We start from the raw sequence: 10,359 nt of genomic DNA on the forward strand, positions 1-10,359 counted from the left end.
CTTCAATTGCTTTTTCCATCTGACGTTTAAAAACTGATTACAGCAAATGAAACACAGTTGTCTAAGTGATATAGTATACAAAAGTAACACCTTGATTTCTGTGAAAATACATTTCTCTGCAATTCCTGAATAGCTCCAAATTCTGCTAACTCTGAGCAACAATGTTACTCTGTGTTTTAGGTTTTGTCTTTGAAAAAAAATGTGCTCTGAACCTTTACCATCACCATCTAGATGTCCAGCATCAATGCTGGGGTGAAGCTGTTTCTGCTTAGGCTTTTATCCCGATTTCTCTCGTGTAGCCATGAACACACATTTGTCTTTTTATTTTGTTGACTCCCACTCAACTGTATGTTCTATGTAGGGCCTGATACAGATGTTACTTGGTGTTATTTAATAGCTACTGAGGTCAGATGATCCAAGGCCATCATTAGCCTAAAATTAAGGTTATTTGTGGAAGTTCATAGACACTTCCAGAATTGGTTTTACCTCCTACATGGGAACATATTCAAGAACCCCATAATGGGTTTACTGGTCTGACTCAACTCTTCCCATTCATCAATCCCTATTCACCAGTGGTGCAGAAAGGGGGTTCTTTCACAAAGCATTATACATAACACCGCTACCAAATTAAACATAACCTTTTTTTGTAGTTAAATGGCAAGTAAATCTCACTGGCCTGGGAGTAGCCTCCTTCTGCCAACCTTTGGCCAGTGAAGAGGATTCAGAGAAAATAATAAAAGGAAGGGGCAACAAAAGAAAAGAATTAGGCTGTAGCCTGGATTGTGCATTCTGGTGCCAGGTGCTCTGACTCACCACAGCGGTAAGAGTTGACTTCCCTCGTCTTGCGGCAGTTGATGACCATGTGACCAGTTTCGCCACACCTATAGCACTTCACTTTGGTGCAGTCTGTTTGAATACGTCCAAATTCTTCACAAGAGTAGCACTTGTGCTGACCCGTGTGGTTGCAGTCGTGAGCCAGGTGGCCTGGTTTGCCACAGTTGTAGCAGCACCACTTTCACTCTCTCTTGGGTTCCTTGCAGTCCTTGGCGATGTGGCCACCTCTACTGCAGGTATAGCAGGCTTCAGCATCTTCCTGAAGATCACAATCCTTGGCAAGATGACCAACTCACCACAGCGGTAACATGTCTGGAAGATGAGGAAACAAACTGGAAACCTCTGCGAAGGCTCCTCATCCCACCGCCACGACCTCCGCTTGTAGGGCACTTCTGGGCCCAGCGGCCAGAGCGTCCACACTTGAAGTACTCATTGCTGTTCATGGCTGCAGTCAGATACTTGTTTGCTCTCCGAGGCCCGCTGAGGCGATGACGGAGGCTGGCACAGGCTGGGTCCCTGCCTGTGCCACACTCGGGTGGTCTATTTCTTATTATTTTAATTTGCTACAGGGCACATATTTGAGAGAGAAAGAGAAAGAGCGAGCGAGTGCAAGCAAGCAAGCTGCCAGGTCTGGGGCGCGAACCATGTAGGAGGGCAGCGACTTAACCGTCACATCACCTGCCACAGTTATTTTAAGTGATCAGTTCTACTTGATGCACCCATGGATAACATAGGGCTGTTCAGGCATGTGATGTTATTAAGTAACCTAAGGGGACAAATTTGATGCCTTGGCCATGTTCTCGAAGGTCCTGTGATCTGCCTCTTACATGACAGAATGCTTGTCTCTATACTGTGTACACAGTTGAGAGTGAGTAAAGTTGTATTAATGGCATAGGGATGTGGACTGTCTTTGCTATGTTGCCTTTGTACACTGTGGAGAAATAAGTAAGAAGGAAGTGGTAAAATTAAAGTGCTTTCTTGGCAAATGTTTTGTTCTTAGTCTGCATTTTGTAACAGGATATTCACATTATGCTAATCTTATGTTTTATAATGTGTGTTTTCTAAAGCCCATTCATACCTAGTACTTTCAAAAGTGGCAGATGAAGAATATTTCTTCTGCTAAAAATGTAAATGATAGAATGATGTACTATAAGACACTGGGAGTTTAAAGTTAGAGAAAAACTGTCGGATCAGAATGTATAAGGATGTGTTTGGCCTAGAGAACGACATTCAGATCGTATTTACAGAGCAGGCTTGTGTACGTTACTTGCAGTAAACAAAAAAGGTAGATGCTGTTAAGGATAATGCAAATGGACTATTTTGCATTTTGGACTTTGCAGGGTAAAATATCCACAGTCTTTACCAAGAAACTTATATTGTTCTGTTGATCTGGCAGCAAAGCATGACTCTTACTTGATTCTTTACTTGATAAGGACAAAAGTGTCAGGGAAGCTTTTCTAGGCCTACCATGCTCCATTGGAAGTCAGGAATAGCAGAATTTCGCAAGTCAAATGAGATAGAGCCATAATGTCAATATTTGTGTACTGATAAATGCAACTTGTAAAACTTGGCTCCAGTTGCCAGCTGCTTTAGAGGCTTTGCAATTTAAAATTACATTAGTAATGGAAACTAATGAACACAAAATTTCCTTTTTAAAAAAGCAGTCCTATTCAACTTGCACAGTTTTTGAGAAAAATAATTTTAGATAGTTTTGGCAACTGCTGATTAAATATTTGAATTTGGTTTTATGCACATAGAGAACATTTTATTCATTACATTAACCACACAGTAAATAAATGAATACCACAGTCATGTACTTTGCTTAGTTTAACCAAAAATTTAAGTATTAAGTATGCTATAAATATATAGAAATGCAAAAGTAACTAGGAATGTTATTGGAATACTGTGCACAAAAACACAACTTTCTTGCATATTATATTTTTCTTGAAATTTAACACAATACCCTAATTTTATTTCTTATATAATTATATAAAATATTTTGGTGAGCCTAGATAGCAATGTAGTTTTTAAAAGTTTATGATTTTATTAACAATTACACATGTATATGCATGAGGGGGAGAGAGAGAGACACATTCTCAACAGGGTTCCATGTTATACAATGATCCCCTTTCCGTGGCTTTCCAACTTGTCAGGATCTTGGACATGCATGCACACAGGTGGCATGTTTTTAGGCTGAGCTGGGATCCAAATCTGTAGTCAGCCATGTGGCTTCCCTCATAATAGTTCAGTGTGCTACTGACTATACTACCAGGCTGGGCCTGTAACTTTTCTAAAAAAAGTTTTAAAATTTAAAATTTCTTATGAGAAAGAGAGGAGAGCAAGAGTGATGAGAGAGAGAGAGAGAGAGGAAGAAATAGGTACCTCCACAGGATTCTCATGGTGCAATTTATCCCAAGCTTTGGCCATCACAGACAACCATCATGTGCACATACCTGACACTTAGAGGGAGACCTTGGGGTGTGAACCCAGCACTTTCCCACATGAGTCCAGTATCATGGGGTGTTTTATTACCTCTGTTCGATCAGCTGGCCCTTTCACATGTAATTTTGACTTACTCCTTCATTTGTTTGACCCATTTATCTATTTAATTTAAAATAAAATTTAAAATTGAGAGAATCTTTTAAAATATTTTATTTATTAATTTCATCTGAGAAAGAAAGAGAGAGAGAGATTGTCCAAGAGGCTTCTCATGCTGTGATCCACCCCTAGTCTCAGTTGGTCCAGATCACAGGCATGTGTGTGTATCCAGAATTCTTGGGGATGTCCTGCCATACAAATCCAGGACCCATCCCATGTGAGTCTATCTGGGCTCTCCCTGTACCACCACCTGACCCTGAGAAAAATTCTTTTTTTTTTGAGAGGTTTTCACTATAGGGCCCGTGCGCTAACCAGACAGACAGAGAGAGACATAGAGACAGAAAGTGAAACCAGACAGAGAGAGACATAGAGACAGAAAGCGAAATCACTCCCCGGGGGGATGGTCATGCCGCAATTCTTTCTCCTCCATTTTCCTCTCGGGATCTTGGGCACACATGCACAAGCGTCCGGCGTGAGTTTTAAGCCACCGGGTCCAGGACGCGAATTGCGGTCGACTACATGGGAGTCCAGCGACATAGCCATTATGCTAAATGCTGGTCTTGACCCTGAGAGAATTTTAAACTGTCTTTCAGTGACTTCATACTTTTCCTTTTAGACTTTATTCTAGGTTTGATTGCAAATTTGAAGGTAAATAGATTAATCACAATTTTAATCATTATATAAAAATAATGTATCACTTGAACTTTAATCAAATGGCATGTATCTTGGGGTTGTTTTACTTCTTTTACATGTTTTTGTTTTATATCTTTAGTGAGTCTAGATGGAAATAAATGGAAAGTGTGCCTTTGATAGACATCTGGGGATAGAGAGGTTCTCTAGTCTGTCATAAAAACTTTAAAAAAGATTTCTGGATAAGCTGCTTGAGTTCCCTGTATATTCTGGTTATCACTTCCTTATTTGGTGGACATAAAAATGTTCTCTCATTCTGGAGGTTGTTGATTCACACTAATTACTGTGCTCTGCAGAAACTTTTTAATCTGATGTAATCACACTTGTTAATTTTTGGGATTATTATTGCCTGTGTTTTGTGGAGTCTTACACAAGAAGTCTTTGCCTACTGTTTATTATGGCATTATTCACGATTGCTAAGACATGGAACCAACCCGGATGTCCATGAATAGATGAAGGGATGAAATAAGTGTGGCACATATACTCCCTGTAATACTATTCAGTCATAGAAAACAAGACCCTGGCATTTGATAGAATGCGGACAATTATGGAAGATTTATTACTGAGTGAAGTGAGCTAGACTATGAAAGAGAGGCATTGTATGTTTCCACTTAACCTGTACTGACGACACTCTATGGTAGAGACTGAAAGAGGAGGACATAAAAGCATTGAAAATAATTATGGACACTGGAGACAGGGTGGAAGGAGGATAGGAGAGGAGAAGAGTATAGGGAAGGTAAGTAGGGAGAAAAAAATAGAATGGTTTATTAACTGTTGATGAGATTTATAGTATTTTTTCCAAAAATTTAAGATTTCAGATGACATTTTCAATGATAATTTTTTTTACTTGTCTTTGTTCTAGTTCATTCTATTATAGTAGCAGAAATGACTAAGTTTGTGTAATTTAAGATAATAGAAGTTGATTTAGCTCATGATTTTGGAGGCTGAGAGGTCCAGTGACAAGGTGCTGGCACTTAACAAATGGATGTCTTCTCTCTGTATCACAACATGGCAGAAGCAGGAGTGTGTGCAGAGCAAAGTGTGTCTTTGTCTGTCTCATTCCTTTTCTCTGTAAATCCACCAGGATTCAGTCATGGGGACTCTACCTTGGTAAATCACCTCTTAAAGGCTTCACCTCTTAACCTCTTAGGGAATTAAGTTTCTGCCCTCTTATTACCTTCAGAATGGCTCACCAAATCTTAAAACATGAGTTGGGGGCGGGAGGCACATTTAAACCACAGCACCTTTAATGAATTTATGTTTATTTTTCACATGAAGTGAAAAACAGGAGTGAGGGAGTTATTTGACTTAATTCAAGGGAAAATTGGTGGTTTCAAGTACTGAGTGCTCATAAAATTGACAATGTAAAGTTAGGTAATATAAACAAAAGTAATTTAAGTCTAAAACTAAACTGATGATGAAAACATTTTCAAGAGTGCTAAACAAATTTGTCTACAATACTTTATATCTGGGGAGGAACCACACATGATGAAATTTCCTTCAGGCCTTTTATGTAATCAGAAGACTGGTGAGGACCTTGGTGCTTAGAGAAAATATTAAAATAAGTCACTCTTATTATTTTCACTAGTAGTCATTACTGGAAAGTTACACAGTATATGGTACATACCTTTCCTGTGGTGATTGGAAAGAACTATGATGTAGTAGGTTTTTGTTTTCGTCATCTGTAATACTTTCAGGAAAAGACGAAGGTAGAAAGATATTGCTTTTGCTTTTCTTTTTAGGATGACAGTTGCAAAATTTGGCCTAGTATGAAGTTAGTTACCAGAATATAGTATGTTTAAAAAGTTTCCATGTAATATAAATGGAAATGACTTAGTACAAAGCAATCTATTCTGGAGTTGAGTTTTTTAAAGTAAGGAGAAATTTCCTTGCAAAGAGTTTAGAGAATCTCAACTAAAAATAAAAATCACAGGCCAGTTGGTGGTATGGTGGTTGAGGCGACTGAATCCCACATGGCTGACTGTGTGGTTTGAGTTCTAGACCTGGTAGCTAGAAAAACATGCTGGGCATGTGTACATGCATACCCCAAACCCCAGAAGTAGAAACGGGGAAGAAGGGACTTTACATGACCATCCTCCATTGAGGATATTTTCTCAGTTTCCTTTTCTATCTCTCTGGTGATTGCATGTGCTCACTAGCAAAATTAAAAAAAAAATCACAGCAAGAATGCTATTTGCAATTTCTATTATATATTAATAAAGCATTGTATGTGTGTGTGTGTGTGTGTGTGTGTGTGTGTGTATTTTTCAAAGCCATTTGGAAACATTTATCTAAAGCTGAGGTGGATTTACTATGAAAATTAAGAAGCTTAAGCCTTAGGGCCCCTCAATTGAGTACCCCTCCTTTTTTCCCAGCACAGAATCATTTATTTCTTTCATCATTGCCAAACATCCCTCAAATCTTATATACCAGAAGTTGACATCGTTTTTTTCATTTCTCCTTCCTTCCAACCTTCATTTCCTAAAAGGGTTTTAAGTTTACAACTGCCAATGAAAATATAGGGTGGATATACCATATCCTTTACTTGTTTCAAAACTCTCTATTCTGGCAGTATCCAATTCGTGTTTCAGTGCTCCTTTGTTTGAAAATAGTCTTCACAAAAAACCTGTAGTTGAGCTTTGTAGAGGAGCCCAGAGAACAGAGAGAGAAAGAGTGGTAATAACCTTTCAGAACTTGGAAAGATAGTAGTTGTCTGTATCAGCAATATTCTTAGTGGCATATGCCACACAATAGGCAAGAATATATATTTATATATATAAAAACACACACATGTATCCACACATACACATTGGTTATGCAATATTTATGCAAAAGGTGTTAGAGAATCCAGAACAACAAAGCTGCTACAGCCAGTGTTACAGAGTAAGTTATGTTGAAAAAGAAATAGTTCATGACTAGGTAGGCCTCAAGTACAGAAAAGGAAGGTTTTTTTGTTTGTTTGTTTTTCCCATCTCTAGGTATATATCTAGATATGGTGTCAAAGACTCAAAATGGAATTCTGTCCTCTTCTCTTTTACACAAAGAGCATAGAACTCCATGGGACCAGCAATTGGCGTAATGGCTATGTTGTTGTAATCCCATGTAGTTGATCATGGTTCGAGTCCCAGCCCTGGTGGCTTAAATTCACACCGGGCGCGTGTGTGTGTGTGCCCAAGATCCTGAGAGGAGAATGGAGGAGAAAGGATTGTGGTGTGTCCATACCCCCTGGGGGGGTGATTTCTCACTTTCTGTCTCTCTGTCAGTCTCTGTCTTTCTGGCGAGCGCACACGCCCTATAGCAAAAGCCACTCAAAAAAAAAAAAAAAAAGAACTGCATATATAAATGAGGATAGAAGAACAATATTCTCTGAAAATTCAAATAGGCAACAGTTGGTTAAAGAAATGAATGGGAACTTAGTTGGAATACAGACTTAAAAAATGAGGTAAAGTCCAGGGAAGAGGACTGTACATCTTGATTTGCAATCTTAATAGCATTCCCAGGAACACTGGGTGGGATACTATGAAAACATTAGGGGCTGTGTGTATTTCTCAATTTTTTTTTTTTAATTTCAAGAAAAGCAGTTTTAACTTTAATAAATTGGAGAAATGCTAAGGAACTTTGCTTAAAACTTAAAGCCAGGAAACAGAGTAAGTTTCTGCCCAAATAATAGGTACATGAACCTATCAACAGCTCAAGACAGCACAAAAATTCTTAAAACCGGAAAACAAAGCCTAGAAGAAAATCAGCAATGTTTTAGTCAAAAGTCATAAAATGCTATTTCAGTTCAGTCTCATGTACTTAATTTATCTTCTGTTGTAGTTCGATCTTCTCAATTAAATTCTGGAATATAATATTCAACTCCAGACTTGTCCCTATGATTAAGTTGGCCATTTTCTTAGTTTTTGAACTCTTATTTCTGTGTGTCTGTTTTTAATTTTCCTGGTAGAGCACTACCTTCAGAACTTCTTGGAGATCTGGTCTGGTGCTGGTAAATTCTTTCAGGTTTTGTTTATCTGAGAATGTTCTTGTCTTTTCTTCCCATATGAAGGATAATCTTGCGGGTACAGTATACTTGGTTGAAACTGCTTATCCCTTAACACTTTGAATTTGTTTTCCCATTCTTTCCTCACTCTCATGGTTTCTGATGAGAGGTCTGCTGTTAGCCAGATGGGATATCCTTGGTAGGTAACTTGCTGTTTCTCTCTTGCCTATCTTAGTATCTTGTCTTTGTCTGTGGTTTTGGCCGATCTGGCTGTAATGGGTCTCAGAGAAGATCTTCTTGGGTTGATTCTATTTGGGGTCCTTTGTATTTCTTGGGACTGGATCTTTGATTGCCTCTCTATGTTTGGAAATGGAATAGATTAACAATGCCCTTATGAGTCTCTTTGCCTTCTGGGATGCCAGTTATCCAGATGTTTAGATGTTTGATGATATCTAGTATTTCTTGTATATTATCCTCATATTTTTGGGCAATTTTCTCAGTCTTTGTGGTGGATTTTTCTAGGCCAGCAATTTTCTCTTATATGTCTGAGATTCCTTTTTCTGTATGATCTAGTCGGCTTTTAATACTTTCAAGGGAGATTTTGACTTGCTGTATTACAGCCTTCATCTCTAACATATCCATTTGATTTTTTTTTTTTTTCTGGAGAGATTTTCGCTATAGGGTGCGTGCGCTCGCCAGACAGACAGAGCGAGACATAGAGACAGAAAGCGAGAAATCATCCCCCAGGGGGGATGGACACGCTGCAACCCCTTCTCCTACATTCTCCTCTCGGGATCTTGGGCACGCATGCACATGCACCCTGCGTGAGTTTTAAGCCACCGGGTCCGGGACGCAAACCGCGGTCGACTACGTGGAAGTCCAGTGACATAGCCATTACGCTAACTGCTGGTTCCATTTGATTGTTTTTAAAAAGTGTGTTAATCCTCTTTCATATCTTGCAAGAATTTCCTCACCTCCTGGAACTCGTTAGCTTCTTTCTCCTGCCTCTTCTGCAGTTCATTATCTCTCTTCTCTTTCATCTCCGTTAGCTTCATCATTATGAATATTCTAAATTTTTTTATCAGACATTTCCATGATTTCCATTGCACTGTCTGTGGATGAGAGGAGTTATTCTTTTTCCCTTGGAGGAAAGTTATTTTCTTGCTTTCCCATATTTCTTGTGTCTCTGTGGTGATTTCTAGTCATCTGATGGATGGTGTGTTTCTTTGAAATTCTTTTTTTTTTTTTGAAAGGTTTTTGTTATAGGGCATATGTACTTTACAGAAAGAAGATAGAGAGAGACAGAGAGATAGAAAGTGAGAAATCACCCCCCAGGGAGGATGACCATGCCACAATCTCTTCTCCTCTATTCTTCTCTTGGGATCTTGGGCATGCACGCACACGTGCCCAACGTGAGCTTAAGCCACGGAGTTGGGCCTCGAATCATGTTTGACTACATGGGAGTCCAGCGACATAGCCATTACGACAACTGTGGGTTCCACATTCTTGAAGTTCAATCTGAGCGTTCAGGAGCGTGCAGAAGGAGGTGATATGGAATCTCTTTGCTGTTTCATTTTTATCCCTTTGTGCAGCAGATTCACTGGATATTGAGGAATATGTTAACACTAATAGTATTTGGATGTTTGGTTATGGTTCCCTTAGATGTGTCTAGAAACACAGTGAATGGAGATTGAGGAGTAGAGTGATGAGATAAAACAAAAAGTAAAGGAAACAGAGAAAAAAAGAAAAAAGAAACAGAGAGAAAGAAGAAAAAAAACAACCAAAAAATTTATTTTTTTATTAAAAAAAGTAAAAAAATAAAAATACTGTGTGCTATGCAAAATCACTAGTTCTCAGGAGCCATGGAGGAATCTTCTTCTGAAGGCCTGCCCCTTGTCTCTCCTGGATATGGGAAGGGGGAAGGGGATTATTAGCAAGATAAAGATGGGGCTGAAAGCCAAGAGAATACTTTACTTTAAAAAATTTTAAAAAGGAAAAATTACAAAAAATGAGAAGACAGAGATAGAGGCAGAGAGAGACAGAGACACAGACTAAGAGAAGGCTAGAGGGGCTCCCTACCACTCAAGTTTGTGGGCTGGAGTCTGAATTACCAGTAGAAAGTCTTCATTTCTCTTTTTTCCCTGAAATTACTAATTCTCAGGAACCAGGGAGAAGTCTTTTTCTAAGGGTCTGCCCTTTGCCTCTCCACTCAAGTTTGTGGGCTGGAGGCTGAATTATCAGTAAAAAGTTTTCAT

The 10,359-nt window shown here is 38.9% G+C and overlaps 1 pseudogene; it reads right to left on the reverse strand.

The window, feature by feature from the left end:
- Nucleotides 1-763: 763 nt before the first annotated feature.
- LOC102478026 (cellular nucleic acid-binding protein pseudogene) lies at nucleotides 764-1,277 on the reverse strand (annotated as a pseudogene).
- Nucleotides 1,278-10,359: the final 9,082 nt, after the last annotated feature.

This window comes from Tupaia chinensis, unplaced genomic scaffold (genome assembly GCF_000334495.1).
Source record: "Tupaia chinensis unplaced genomic scaffold, TupChi_1.0 Scaffold147554_1, whole genome shotgun sequence".
Lineage (NCBI taxonomy): Eukaryota > Metazoa > Chordata > Mammalia > Scandentia > Tupaiidae > Tupaia > Tupaia belangeri.